Below are 14820 nucleotides of genomic sequence, written 5' to 3'. Positions count from 1 at the left end.
CCTGTGAACTAGTACAGTGTTATGTGAAAGGGCACTTATAAGCGTATATGGCAAATTCAAAGGCAACTACGAAAGAAAGAAAGAAAGAAAGAAAGAAAGAAAGAACGAACGAACGAACAGAAAGAGAAAGAAAGCAAGCAAGCACAAATGGGGGCACCTGGGTGGCTCAGTCGGTTAAACCTCCAACTCCTGACTTTGGCTCAGGTCATGATCTCACGGTTTGTGGGTTCCAACCCCACATGGGGCTCCATGCTGTCAGTGCGGAGTCTGCTTGGGATTTTCTCTCTGCCTCTCCCCCGCTTGTGTGCTCATGTGTGCTCTCTAAATAAATAAACTTTAAAAAAAGCACAAATAATATGCTAAGAGAAGAAACAATGGAGTCATATAAAATGCTCAATAAAAGATAAGACAGAAGTGCAGAGCCCAACATGGGGGCTTGATCCTAAGAACTGTGAGATCATTACCTGAGTTGAAATTAAGAGTCAGAGGCCTAACGAACTGAGCCACCTAGATGTCCCAAAACTCATTTTTATACATAAAGGCAAAAACATGTTAACAGTAAAAGGCATGGTAAAACTATAAAACTAAGAAAAAAAAAATAAAAGAAAAGCTTCATGACAACTGGATTTGGCAATGATTTCTTGGATATGACACAAACAAAACCGGCAACAAAAGTAAAAATTAACTGGAACTACATCAAAGTGAAAAATTCCTGTGCATCAAAGAGCACAATCAACAGAGTCAAAAGGCAACCTATACAATGGAAGAAAATATTTACGAATCATATAAATGACAAGTGATTAATATCTAGAATATATAAAAGAGCTCCTAAAATCAACAAAAAATGAACCCAACTAAAAAATGGGTAGGGGTACCTGGGTGGTTCAGTCAGTTAAGTGTCTGACTCTTGATTTGGGCTCAGGTCCTGATCTCATGGTTCGTGAGTTTGAGCCCCACATTGGGCTCCATGCTGAGCATGGAGCTTTGCTTAAGATTCTCTCTTCTTCTCTGCCCCTTCCCCTCTCTCAAAAAATAAACAAACTTTAACACACACAAAAAGAAAAACCCTTTAAAAAATGGGTAAAGTTCTTAAATAGACATTTTCCACAAGATATACAAATGGCCAACAAGCACATAAAAAGATGCTCAACATCATTACAGAAATGCAAATCAAAGTCATGAGACACACAGATCTATCAAGGATGGCTACTATTAAAAAAAAAAAAAAAAAAAAAAAAGGTGAAAATAACAAGTGTTGGCAAGGACGTGGAGAAACCAGAACCTAGTACACTGCTGGTGGGAATGTAAAACAGCACAGCCACAATGGAAAACAGTATGGTTGTTCATCAAAAAACTGAAAATGGAATTACCATATGATCAAGCAATTCCACTTCCAGGTACATGCTTAAAAAGTAGGGTCTCAAGATAATTTGCACACCCACTTTCATGGCAGCGTTATTCAATAAACCCAAAAGGCAGAAGCAACTCAAGTGTCTGTTGACAGATGAATAAACAAAATGTGGTACATACCCATAAGAGAATATTATTCAGCCTTAAAAAGTAAAGAAGTCTGACATGTTACAACATGGATGAACCTTAAGGATGTTACGCTAAGTGAAATAAGCCAGTCACTAAACTACAATATTGTATGAGTCCCCTTACAGATACAAAAAGTAAAAAGGCAGTTGCTAGAAACTGGGGGAAGAGGAGGATAAAGAGTTATTGTTTAATAGACAGAGAGTTTCAATCTTGAAAGATGAAAAGATTCTGGAGATTAGTTGCACGACAATGTGAATAATAAAATGGTAAGTGTATTTTATCACAATTTTGGAAAAAATAAAGGGATGGAGAAAAATACACTATGTTAACAGTAATCAAAAGAAAGCTGGAGTAGTCATTTCAATTTCAGACAAAGTAGATTTCAGAGCAAGAAAAATTACCAGGAATAGGGGCACCTGGATGGCCTCAGCTGGAGGAGCATGCAACTTTTGATCCCAAGGTCATAAATCTGACCCCCATGTTGGGTGTAGAGAACTTAAATAAATAAAGCTAGAAAGCTAGAAAGCTAGAAAGCTAGAAAGCAAGAAAGCAAGAAAGCAAGAAAGCAAGCAAGCAAGCAAGCAAGCAAGCAAGAAAGAATTGATTACCAGGGATAAAAAGCATAATGATAAAGATGTCAATGAGCATTAAGAACCAAATTTCAAAATACATCAGGCAATAACAATAAAACTATAATGAGAAACAGATGAATCCACTATGGAGTCATATAAAATGCTCAATAAAAGATAAGACAGAAGTGCAAAGCCCAACATGGGGGGCCTGATCCTAAGAACTGTGAGATCATTACCTTACACCATACCCAGAAATAAATTCAAAATGGATGAAAGACCTGCATGTGAGATAGGAAACCATCAAAATCCTAGAGGAGAACACAGGCAGCAGCCTCTTTGACCTTGGCCACAGCAACTTCCTATTAGACACATTGCTGGAGGCAAGGGAAACAAAAGCAAAAACGAACTACTGGGACTTCATCAAGATAAAAAGCTTCTGTACAGCAAAAGAAACAATCAACAAACTAAAAGGCAGCCTATGGAATGGGAGAAGATATCTGCAAATAACATATCTGATAAAGGGCCAGAATTCAAAAATCTATAAAGAACTTATCAAACTCAACACCCAAAAAACAAATAATCCAGTGAAGAAATGGGCAGAAGACATGAACAGACATTTTTCCAAAGACATCCAGATGACTAACAACACATGAAAAGATGCTCAACATCACACACCAGGGAAATACAAATCAAAACCATGATGAGATACCACCTCACACCTGTCAGAATGACTAAAAATAACAATAAAAGAAACAACAAGTACTGGTGAGGATGTGGAGAAAAGGGAACTCTCTCACACTGTTGGTGGGAATGCAAACTGGTATATCCACTCTGGAAAACAGTATGGAGGTTCCTCAAAAAGTTAAAAATAGAACTTTGTGATCCAGCAACTGCAGTACTAGGTATTCACCCAAAGGATATAAAAATACAGATTTGAAGGGATACCTGTAGCCAAATGTTTTTAGCAGCATTATCAACAATAGCCAAACTATGGAAAGAGCCCAAGTATCTGTCGACTGATGGATTAAGATGTGGTATATATGCACGATGAAATATTACTCAACCATCAAAAAGAATGAAATCTTGCCATCTGCAACAACACTGATGAAAGAGTGTATTATATTAAGTGAAATAAGTCAGGCAGAGAAAGACAAATATATGATTTCACTTATATGTGGAATATAAGAAATAAAACAGAGGAACACATGGGAAGGGGGGAAAATAGGGAAACAAACCATAAGAGACTCTCTACAATAGAGAACTGAGGGTTGATGGAGGGAGGCTGGGTTGGAGATGGGCTAAATGGGTGATGGGTATTAAGGAGGGCACTTGTGTTGAGCACTGGGTGTTGTATGTAAATGATGAATCACTAAATTCTACTCCTGACAACAATATCACACTATATGTTAACTAGAATTTAAATAAAAAATTGAATATAAACAAGCAACATACTTCTAAATAACACATAAGAAGACACCTTAATTTAAGTTTTAAAATATTTTAAACTAAAGGAAAACAAAAAAAGACAACTTATCAAAATTTGCAGGATGTGATAAAAGTAGTGCTTTGAGGAAGAGTCACATTGAATGCATATACGTATGAGAAAAAAGTCAAGGGGCACCTGGGTGGTGCAGTCAGTTAAGTGTTAAGTGTCAGTTAAGGGGTCTGACTCTTGATCTCAGGTCAGGTGATGATCTTGAGATTTGTTCGGAAGTTTGAGCCCCACATTGGGCTCCACGTGGACAGTGCAGAGCCTGCTTGTGATTCACACACACTCTCTCTCTCTGCTCCTCCCCTGCTCATGCTCTCTTTCTCTAAACAAACAAACTTAAAAAAAAAAATCCATGTAAAAGTGGACCTGTGTGGTTCAAACCTGTGTTGTTCAAGGGTCAATTGTACACCATGACCAAGTGGGATTTATCCTGGGTATATATGCTGGTTCAACATTCAAAAGTCAATTAATGTAATAAACCACATCAATATGCTAAAGTAATAAAACCACACTCATATCAACAGATGCAAAAAAAAACACTTCACAAAATCCAAAACCAACTCACAATAAAAACACTCAGTAAACTAGGAGTAGAGTGGAACTTTCTCAATTTGATAAATAATATTTACAAAAAAACTTACAGCTAACATCACACTGAATGGCCAGAAACTCAAAGTTTTCTCAGTAAGATCAGGTACAAGGCAAGGATATCCCCTCTAACCATTCCTTTTCAACATTATACTAGTTCTAGCTAATGCCATAAGAAAAAAAGACAAGCCATACAAATTAGGAAGGAGAAAATAAAACTGTCTTTGTTCACAAATGACATGACCATCTATGTAGAAAATCTGAAAGAAATGACAAAAGTAATTCCTAGAACTAGTAAGCAATTATAGCAAGGTTAAAGGACATAAGATTAATATACAAAAGTCCATCACTTTCCTATATATCAGCAATGAGCAAGTGGAATCTGAAATTAAAAACACAATACCACTTAACATTAGCACCAAAAAACCTAAAATACTGAAGTATAAATCTAACAAAATATGTAAAAGAACTATATGAGGTGGAGCGCCTGGGTGGCTCCGTTGGTTGAGCATCCCACTTTGGCTCAGGTCATGATCGTACTGTGAGTTCAAGCCTGTCGGGCTCTGTGCTGACACCTCAGAGACTGGATGGAGCCTGCTTCATGGATTCTGTGTCTCCCTCTGTCTCTGCCCCTTCCCTGCTTGTGCTGTCTCTCTGTCTCTAAAAATAAACATTAAAACAAAACAAAACAAAAACTATGAGGAAAACCATCAAGTTCTGATGAATGGTATCAAAGAACTAAAAAAACAGAGGACTGATAATACCCAACTTCAAGACTTAGCATAAAGCTACAGTAATCAAGACATGGTATTGGTCTGGGTGCCTGGGTGGCTCAGTTAAGTGTCTCACTTGATTTCAGCTCAGGTCATGATCTCATGGTTCGTGAGTTCGAGCCCCACATTGGGCTCTGTGGTGACAGTGCAGAGCCTGCTTGGGATCCTCTCTCTCCCTCTCTGCCCCTCCCCTGCTTGGCTTCTTTCTCTCTCAAAATAAATAAATAAACTTAAAAAAAAAAAAAAAGAAAATTAACTCAAAATGGATCACAGACCTAAATGTAAAATACAAAAGTGTAAAACTACTAGAAAATAACATGGGGAAATCTAGATTAAACTTGGTATGGCTATGACTTTTTACATATTAACATCAAAGCTACAATCCATAAGAGAAATAATTGATAAGTAGGACTTCTTAAAAATAAACTGATCTGCAAAAGATAATCTCAAGAGAATGAAGGAAAAAGGGACTGGGAGAAAGTATCTGCAAAAGATGCATATGATAAAGGACTGTTACCCAAAATACACAACAAACTCGTAAAAACTCAACAATCACAAACAACACAATTAAAAAATGAGCTAAGACCTTAACATACACCACACCAAGCAAGATACACAGATGGCAAATAAGCATATGAAAAGATGGTCCACTTCATATGTCATGGGGGAAATGCAAATTAAAACAATGAGATAATGAGGCACCTGGGTGGCCTAGTGGGTTAAGCATCTGACTCGATTTCTTGATTTTGTCTCCAGTCATGATCTCATGGTTCATGGGATCTAGCCCCACACTGGGCTCTATGCTCACAGAACTGAGCCTGCTACAGATTCTCCCCCTGCCACTCCGCTTGCCCGAGCTCTCTCTCAAAACAAATATAAAGAAAAAATGAGATACCGCTACACACCTAATAGAACAGCCAAAATCTGGACCAAATGCTGGCAAACTGTGGAGCAGCAGAAACTCTTAATCATTGCTGGTGGGAATACAAAATTATACAGTGACTCTGGAAGACACAATGTTAGTTCCTCAAGAAACTAAACATACTCTTACCATATAATACAACAATCATACTCCCTGGTTATTTACCCAAAAGGAGTTGAAAACTTATGTCCACACAAAAACCTGTATGTGGATGTTTATTGCAGCTTTATTCATGATTGCCAAAACTTGGAGGCAACCAAGACATACTTGTAGATGAATAAACTGTGGTAAATCCAGACAATGGAATATTATTCAGCAATAAAAAGAAACAGCTATCAAGCCATGAAGAGATACAGAGGAAGCTTAACTGCCTATTATTAAGTGAAAGCAGCCAATCTGAAAAGGCTACATATTGTGCAATTCCAATTATAGGCCATTCTGGAAAAAAAAAACTATGGAGATAGCAGAAAGGTCAGCAGTGGTGGTGGTGGTGGGGAGATGGACAGGATGACACAGGATTTCCAGAGCAACGAAAATACTCTGGGGGCGCCTGGCTGGCTCAGTTGGAAAGCATGCAACTCCTGATCTTGGGGTCACTGAGTTCAAGCCCCACATAGGGTATAGAGATTACTTAAATAAAACTTTGAAAAAAGTTGCTCTTCTTAAATCTTGGGATACTGCACAAGCTTTCCTTTACAACAACTATCATCACACACAGAGCTAAAATGCTTTTAGTGTGGCTATACCCTTGTTATTTATGGAAATTCATAAACTGAGAGTTCCTGTATTTACTAAATATATAAATGCATAGAAAAAAATTGTTGAAAGTTCCCTCTGAAAGAGAAGATGAGGACTCAGGGGAGGAAGGAAAGGGTAAGTATCAAAAAATTTTACTCTGTATTATTTCTGTACTAAAAAATTTTTCACAATGACACTATATCCTTAATTTAAAACAACTTTTTTTTTTTTTAATCACCCAAATTCCTGTATCATTAAGAAAAGTCAAAAAGGAACTTTAAGGGACACCTGGGTGGCTCAGTCTGTTAAGCACCCAACTCTTGACAGTGTGGAGCCTGCTTGGGATTTTCTCTCTCTCAAAATACAGAAGCTTTAAGAAAAAAAAGCCAAAAGAACTTTAATTTTTTTTTTTTTTTTTTTTTACATTTATTTATTTTTGAGAGACAGCGTGAGTAGGGGAGGGGCAGACAGAGGGAGACACAGAATCAAAAGCAGGCTCCAGGATCCGAGCTGTCAGCACAGAGCCCGATGCAGGGCTCGAACCCACAAACCGTGAGATCATGACCTGAGCCGAAGTTGGACGCTTAACTGACTGAGCCACCCAGGTGCCCCAAAGCCAAAGGAACTTTAAATGATAAAACGTACTGACAGCAAAAAAGAAAAACTAACAAAACTAAAGATCTCAAACATGTGGTGCCTGGGTGTCTCAATCAGTTGAGCATCCACTCTTGATTTCGGCTCAGGTCATGATCCCAGGATGGTAGGATCGAACCCTGCTTTGGACTCCACACTGAGCATGGAGGCTTAAGATTCTCTCTCTCTAAAAATAAATAAGTAAAAAACAAACAAACAAAAAAACCTGAAACAAAAAGGAAGAGAAACATGGAACTAAAATAAAATTGAAAAGTCACAGGCTCAACTGTTAAGACAAAGAATAAGTAAACTAAAGGCAGGAAAAAGAAAAGAAACTAAAAACTGAGGCAAACCACGCCCTCAGTTTACTTACACATTAATAACATCATAAATAATGAGATGTATTACGGAAAAGGTTTTTTTAAAAGACACCTAAACTGACAAACATTTTGAATGTGAACAAAATATTAACACAGAAAAAGAAAAATTCACAAAAAAATATGCCTTTCAGCAACCACTCTAAAAAGCCACCTGGTTCTCAAACACACATCCACCCCAATTTACAAAGAATAATCCCATATGGTTTCAAAACAATGAAATGGATAGAACAATCATAAACACATTTTGTAAAATAAATATGGCTTGATGCCCCCAAACTTAATCAGGACAATTCTGAACAAATACAGGCAAGTCTCACCGAAAAGATATACAACTCTGAGTAAAATCTTGGTTAATATACCATTACAAATGTAAAGTACTATTCACTATGACCAAGAGGGATTTATTCTAAGAATTCAAGAATGACTTCACTCCATGAAAACTTTTATCAAAAAGGTATCTGGAAATGCCTTAATCTGACAAATACAGCCTTTACTTTGACAAAGAATATGTATCTAAAATTGAGACAAAATTAGTTTTCTTAAAAAAGGGAAAGACAAACTATACTATTACTTCTACCACTTAGAGTAATCCTTCCATCTAAACACTTTTTTTTAAAGTTTATTTACTTTGAGAGAGAGTGCCTGTGCACCAAGCAGGGGTGGGGCGAAGAGGGAAAGAAAGAATCCCACGCAGGTGCCACACTGTCAGCACAGAGCCAAGGTGGGGCTCAATCACAGGAACTGTGAGATCATGACATGAGCTGAAATCAAGAGTTGGACACCCTGAGCCACCCAGGCACCCCTAAACACAAACACTTTCATAAAATTCAACATGAATTTATTTTGCATAAATGTTATTTTAACCACAAAAATTTCAAACAACTGAAACAAATCTCAAATTGCTTTTGAAGCTGTGACTTGGAAGTCTCCAACTCTAATAAAATTGTCAGAAAATTAATTTTTGTTTATGCCATCCAGTCTATGACATTTTGTTATGGTAACACAGGTGGACTAAGACATCCACACACTGATAAGAAAGAAAGAGAAAGAGGATGGGACACCTAGGTGGCTCAGTTGGTTAAACGCCTCTTGATTTGGGGTCAGGTGATGATCTCACAGTTTGTTAGAGCCCTGAGTCAGACTCTGCCCTGACAGTGCCAAGCCTGCTTGAGATTCTCTCTCTCTCCCTCTCTGCCCCTCCCCTGCTCACACTCTCTCTCTAGCTCTCAAAATAAATGAACTTAGAAAGAAAGAAAGAAAGAAAGAAAGAAAGAAAGAAAGAAAGAGAAAGAAAAAGGGGAAAACCATTTATTGCCAGTGGAGATGACTATTATACCAAATCTTTAATAATAATTTTCATTCCAGTTGGTGACAGAAAACTCATTTCTAAAAGAATACTGTGTGTGCATATACGTATATATAATATATAGACGTATTATATATATATATATATATACATATATATATAATTAGCTATACAAATGTAAAATTGGTAATTAGGAAAACCAAATTTCTGCAACCCCCAATGAAATAACTGACTCGGGCAAGATCCAACTGACCTAGCATCACTAAACAACCTGATATTATTACAGATCTATTAAACTGACTCAGTATGAACTATATACTATACTTGTCAAAAATGTCTAACTGAACCTAGTCAAAGCTTTACACATAAACTCCCAGTTTATAAGAAATATAAAAAGCACCACCATAAGGAAATCTCCAGGATTTTCAGTGTCAAAAAGAGGAAAAAAAAAGAAGGGTGTATGGGGAGAACCAGTGTAAATTTTAAAAGACTAAAAATTACATCTATATGCAATTTGTAAATTGTAAGTGGATCCTGTTCCGCCCCCCAAAAAACTATGAAACATTTTTTAGTTACCTGAGGTAATATGAATATTAGATATCAAGGAATTAACATTTTCTTAGGTAGGATAATGATACCATGGTTACGTAAAAGAATGTTATTTTTAGGAGATATATGCTCAAGATTTTGGTAGTGAATTATCTTCATAACAGCAACATTAACAATTGTTCAACCTAGGTAGTGAGAATGTAAGTATATTTCAAATTTCCACTTGAAAAAATTTTTTAAATTTTTTAAAATACTTATTTTTGAGACAGCACAACGGGGGTAGGGCAGAGAGAGAGACAAACACAGAATCTGAAGCCAGGCTCCAGGCTCGGAGCTGTCAGCACAGAGCCTGATGTGGGGCTTGAACCTACAATTGCGAGATCAGGACCTAAGCTAAAGCCAGACTCAACTAACTGAGCCACCCAAGTGCCCCAAAAGTTTTCTTAATAAAAAGTTAAATAAAAAAATAAAATTGGACAATTGATTTTTCTATTTGACTTTAAAAAAAGATTGTATTAATGGTGAGAATATGATGAAATGGGCTGCCTCATGCAGTGCCAGTACTACAGAAATTGACAACAAACTTTCTGGGAAGCACTTTGGTCATAAGCATATGAAAAGTTCAGACACTATGACCCAGTAACTTTTTTCCAGGAAATCTATCTTAGGAAAATAAACTCATATAAAAATTATGTAAAGATATTCCATTTTCTCTCTCTACACACACACAGTGGAAAAAATAACTTTTAAATGTTCAACAAAAGAATGGTTTAGGGGCACCTGGCTGGCTCTGTGGGAAGAGCATAGAACTCCTGATCTTGGGGTTGGGAGTTCGAGCCCCATGTTGGGTGTAAAGATTACTTAAATAAAACTTAAAAAAAATAATAATAAAAAAAAGGATGGTTTAGTCAGGCAATACCAAATATTAAATATGTAACTTACTATTAATATTTAATACTATTTAATATTTAAACAGTAAACATTTTGTTTTAAAGATTTTATTTATTTTTACTTAAATTTTTTTTTTCAACGTTTTTTTTTTTTTTTTTTTAATTTATTTTTGGGACAGAGAGAGACAGAGCATGAATGGGGGAGGGGCAGAGAGAGAGGGAGACACAGAATCGGAAACAGGCTCCAGGCTCCGAGCCATCAGCCCAGAGCCTGACGCGGGGCTCGAACTCACGGACCGCAAGATCGTGACCTGGCTGAAGTCGGACGCTTAACCGACTGCGCCACCCAGGCGCCCCTTTTTACTTAAATTTTTAATGGCTTTTTTTTGAGAGAGACAGACAGTGTGAGCAGGGGAGGGCAGAGAGAGAGGGAGACACAGAATTCAAAGCAAGCTCCAGGCTCTGAGCCTGACACAAGTCAGCACAGAACCTGACACAAGACTGGAACTCACCAACTGTGACATCGTGACCTGAGCCAAAGTCCGATGCTTAACCAACTGAGCCACCCAGGCACCCCTATTTTTTTTTTTAAACTTTTTAAAAAGTTTATTTTTTAGAGAAAGAGAATGAGCAGGGGAGAGGCAGAGAGAGGACAGAGGATCCCAACCAAGCTCTGCACCATCAGCACAGAGCCCAACATGGGGCTCAAACTCACAAACCATGAGATCATGACCTAAGCTGAAATCAAGAATTGGACACTTAACCCACTGAGCTATCCAGGTAAAGATCTTATTTTTAAGTAATCTCTGCACCCAAATTTGGGCTCAAACTCACAACCCGAGATCAAGAGTCACATACTCCACCAACTGAGCCAGTCAGGCACCCCTAAACAGTAAACGTTTTAAAAGAATAATGTCACACAGAAAATACAAGATATATTAAGAGAAAAAAGTACAAAACAATACTTGGTATGTAACCAAGACATTGATTTGGTATAAAGAAAAAAAGGATGGTAATAGCAACAGATATCTGTGACTGATGAGATTGTTGCTTACATGTGTCATCTTTGTACATTTCTAAATTCTCAAAAAACAACAAAGAAACAAAGACTGTGCTTCTGATATTTACAGACCATAAGATCTTAAACCCATGGCCATACACTCGATTTTGTCATCACCAAAATTGCACCTTCTCTGAAATCCATTTCAAGTTTCTCAGATTCCGAAATTCTTGAAATCAAGTTCACTTTAGTACTCCAAACCCAGCTACTAGCTGGCTTAATCGAACATCACCACTCTCCCTCATTATCAATCACTCCCTTGCAAACCTTGGTGCTTTTGTTCCTTCGAGGTACTCATAAGGCAAAGCCCCACTGCTAGTTAAACTTATTCCCCAATTAACTTGAAAACAAAAAACAAAAATCCTTTCTGTGTCTGCCTGAAGCAGCACTGCTGGGGTTGGGGACAATAACACACAACCATCATTAATTGGTCTCATGTTCAAGTGAAGACCACAAATCCCAAATGAAAACTTAACATTTGCCCTAAGTGTCTTTGCTCCTCCATTTATGCTAGTGATACCACCCCTCCGTTCTTCTCAAGAACGTTACACATTCAATTACTCCTCCTTTCTCTAGCATAATCAATTTCTCCCATCCATCAACACATAAATATAATCAATATCAATTTTTAAGTTTATTATTTTTAAATTTTTTTAACATTTATTCATTTTTTGATATAAATAGAACGTGAGTGGGGGAGGGGTAGAGAGAGAGGGAGACACAGAATCCGAAGCAGGCTCCAGGCTCTGAACTGACAGCACAGAGCCCGAGGCAGGGCTCGAACTCATGTACAGTAAGATCATGATGTGAGCTGAAGTCGAACGCTTAACCGCCTGAGCCACCCAGGCATCCCTAAGTTTATTTATTTTGAGAGACAGAAAGCACAAGCAGGGAGGGGCAGAGAGGATCCTAAGCAGGCTCTGAACTGTCAGTGCAGAGCCCAATGCAGGGCTCGAACCCATGAACCGTGAGATCATGACCTGAGCAGAAATGAAGAGTTAGTTGCAGGACTAACCGACTGAGCCACCCAGGTGCCCCTCAGAATTTTTTTTAAAGATCTCTGAAGCTGGGGCGTCTGGATGGCTCAGTCGGTTAAGCGTCTGACTTCAGCTCAGGTCATGATCTCACAGTTCGTGGGTTCGAGCCCCACATCGGGCTCTGTGCTGACAGCTCAGAGCCTAGAGCCTGATTTGGATTATGTGTCTCCCTCTCTCTGCCCCTCCCCCACTCTCGCTCTGTGTCTCTCTCTCTATTTTTTTTAAATGCTTCTTTATTTTTGAGAAAGATCTCTGAAGTCATATTCTTCTGCAGCTCCCCCTCTTCTCTGCTCCTGTCAAAGCAAAGCCTTAAAAAAGTTGCTTTAGCTTTCTAAGGTGTCAGTTCCTTATCTCATTTTCTTTTACTAACTCTCTCCAATCATAACTCCGTCTTCAGCATTCCAATGAAAATATTCCAGTCAAGGTCATCAATAATCACTGCATCTCAAATTCAATGTCATTTCTCCCACTCAGCACCATAATAAAGTTGACCACACTCGGAATTCTGTCTTCTCTTGGTTTCAATGATACCACACTCCCTGGTTTTCCTAATATATCACTAATAGTTCACTGTTCTTATCTTTTGTTGTTTCTTCTAGGCTCAACTTCAAAAGATGCTAGGGGTCCATGACAAAAACCAAGACTTTGTCCTAGACTCCCTCCTTTTCTAACTAAATTCTCCTAGACTTAAGTCATCCAGTCTAAGCTTTAACTTAACAAGAACAAAGCAAAAATCTTAATCTTCCCAGACAATTTCAATGTGCTCCTCCCACTCTTTCCCATCTCAGAAATTAGCAGCAGCATCTGTCTGGTTGCTAAAGACAAAAGTCTAGGTGTTTTTCTCATTTCTTCACTTTTCATCTGTAACATCAGCAAGCTCTTGTGACCCTACCTTTAAAACATATTCCAAATACTTCTCTTCAGCCTCCTATTCTATCATAACCCCAAGCTACAATCATCTCTTGCCTACGCTATCTAGAAAGGCTTCCCAAATAATCTTCCTAAGTTCATTCCTGCCATTCCCCACCCCCACATGACAAAATGCCTAACCAATTTTCTTTTCTTTTTCCTTACTAATGAAACACTGATTTTAACTGGGGAGCAATGTGCTCCGCTAAAAACATTTCCTAGTCTTCCTTAAACCAAGAAATTATGACACAATCCTGGATAAAAAATAAATAAAAACAGAAGTCACTGAATGGGATTTCTCAGAAAGCTCTTTAAAAAGGGTGAACTCAGGGGCGCCTGGGTGGCGCAGTCGGTTAAGCGTCCGACTTCAGCCAGGTCACGATCTCGCGGTCCGTGAGTTCGAGCCCCGCGTCAGGCTCTGGGCTGATGGCTCGGAGCCTGGAGCCTGTTTCCGATTCTGTGTCTCCCTCTCTCTCTGCCCCTCCCCCGTTCATGCTCTGTCTCTCTCTGTCCCAAAAATAAATAAAAAACGTTGAAAAAAAAAAAAAAAGGGGTGAACTCAGCTGGACATGTAGGTAATGCGTTTCCCTTTCTGCAAATTCAGAAATGTTGTCTGAACCTCTGCCAGGCATTTTGAAGAGTTTAAGGACAAGGGTCAAACTCCTACTGGTAAATTCAAAGTTAGTAGTCTATTAACACCTTAAAACCTCTAACCACGAAACTCTAGGATACTTCTCTCTTGACTTTACCTATTGTTTAACCCACTACTACCATTTCTTTGGTTATATCAAGCCAAACTCAACCCCTAACTCCTTCTTCCTTACATCTTTGGTTAATACATTCTCCACACAGCAGCGAAAGTGGTCTTTTTTTTTTTTTAAAGGGGGGACAGGCAGATCCTGACTCCCAAGGATCCCACAAAACAGGCAGGTCACCTTAGGGGAAACCTTTACCCACTCAGAAATTCATCTCATCTCACATTAGCAGTGAGGATTCAGGCATCACCCAAATCGTTATTTTTTCTTACTCAGAAGTTTAAGGCATCAAAGTGGTCTTTTAAAAACAAAAATTTTGTTCTTTTCTTTCTTTAAATCCTCAAATGGCTCTTAGAGTCACTTAAAATACAAACTCGTTACTTTGGGCCTAGAAGTTTTATGTCATCTGGCTCCTGCCTACGTCATTCTCTGCCTCTTACCTACAGTACTCCAGCTACAATAACCTCCTTTTGCTTGCTTAAACATATCAAATTCATTCCTACTTTATGGGTTTTGTATTAACTATTTCCTCTGATCTGGAATTTTCTTCCCCTAGAAACAAGCTTTATCATTAAGATCTCAATTTAAGGGGCGCCTGGGTGGCGCAGTCGGTTAAGCGGCCGACTTCAGCCAGGTCACGATCTCGCGGTCCGTGAGTTCGAGCCCCGCGTCAGGCT

General features: G+C 38.4%; 1 protein-coding gene and 1 non-coding gene across 2 annotated transcripts in view; both read right to left on the bottom strand.

The window, feature by feature from the left end:
• UBE2K (ubiquitin conjugating enzyme E2 K) overlaps window positions 1–14820 on the bottom strand; it is a 73256-nt gene that overhangs the window by 44113 nt on the left and 14323 nt on the right. The gene's annotated exons all lie outside the window — the stretch shown is intronic.
• Window positions 14278–14432, bottom strand: LOC132693370 (U12 minor spliceosomal RNA). The gene has a single exon (XR_009616764.1). It is a non-coding gene; the product is annotated as a U12 minor spliceosomal RNA (small nuclear RNA).

This window comes from Panthera onca, chromosome B1 (genome assembly GCF_046562875.1).
Source record: "Panthera onca isolate mPanOnc1 chromosome B1, mPanOnc1 haplotype 2, whole genome shotgun sequence".
In the NCBI taxonomy this organism is placed as follows: domain Eukaryota; kingdom Metazoa; phylum Chordata; class Mammalia; order Carnivora; family Felidae; genus Panthera; species Panthera onca.
Note: the sequence above shows the minus strand (reverse complement) of the source record. Positions and strands in the feature narration are given on the sequence as shown.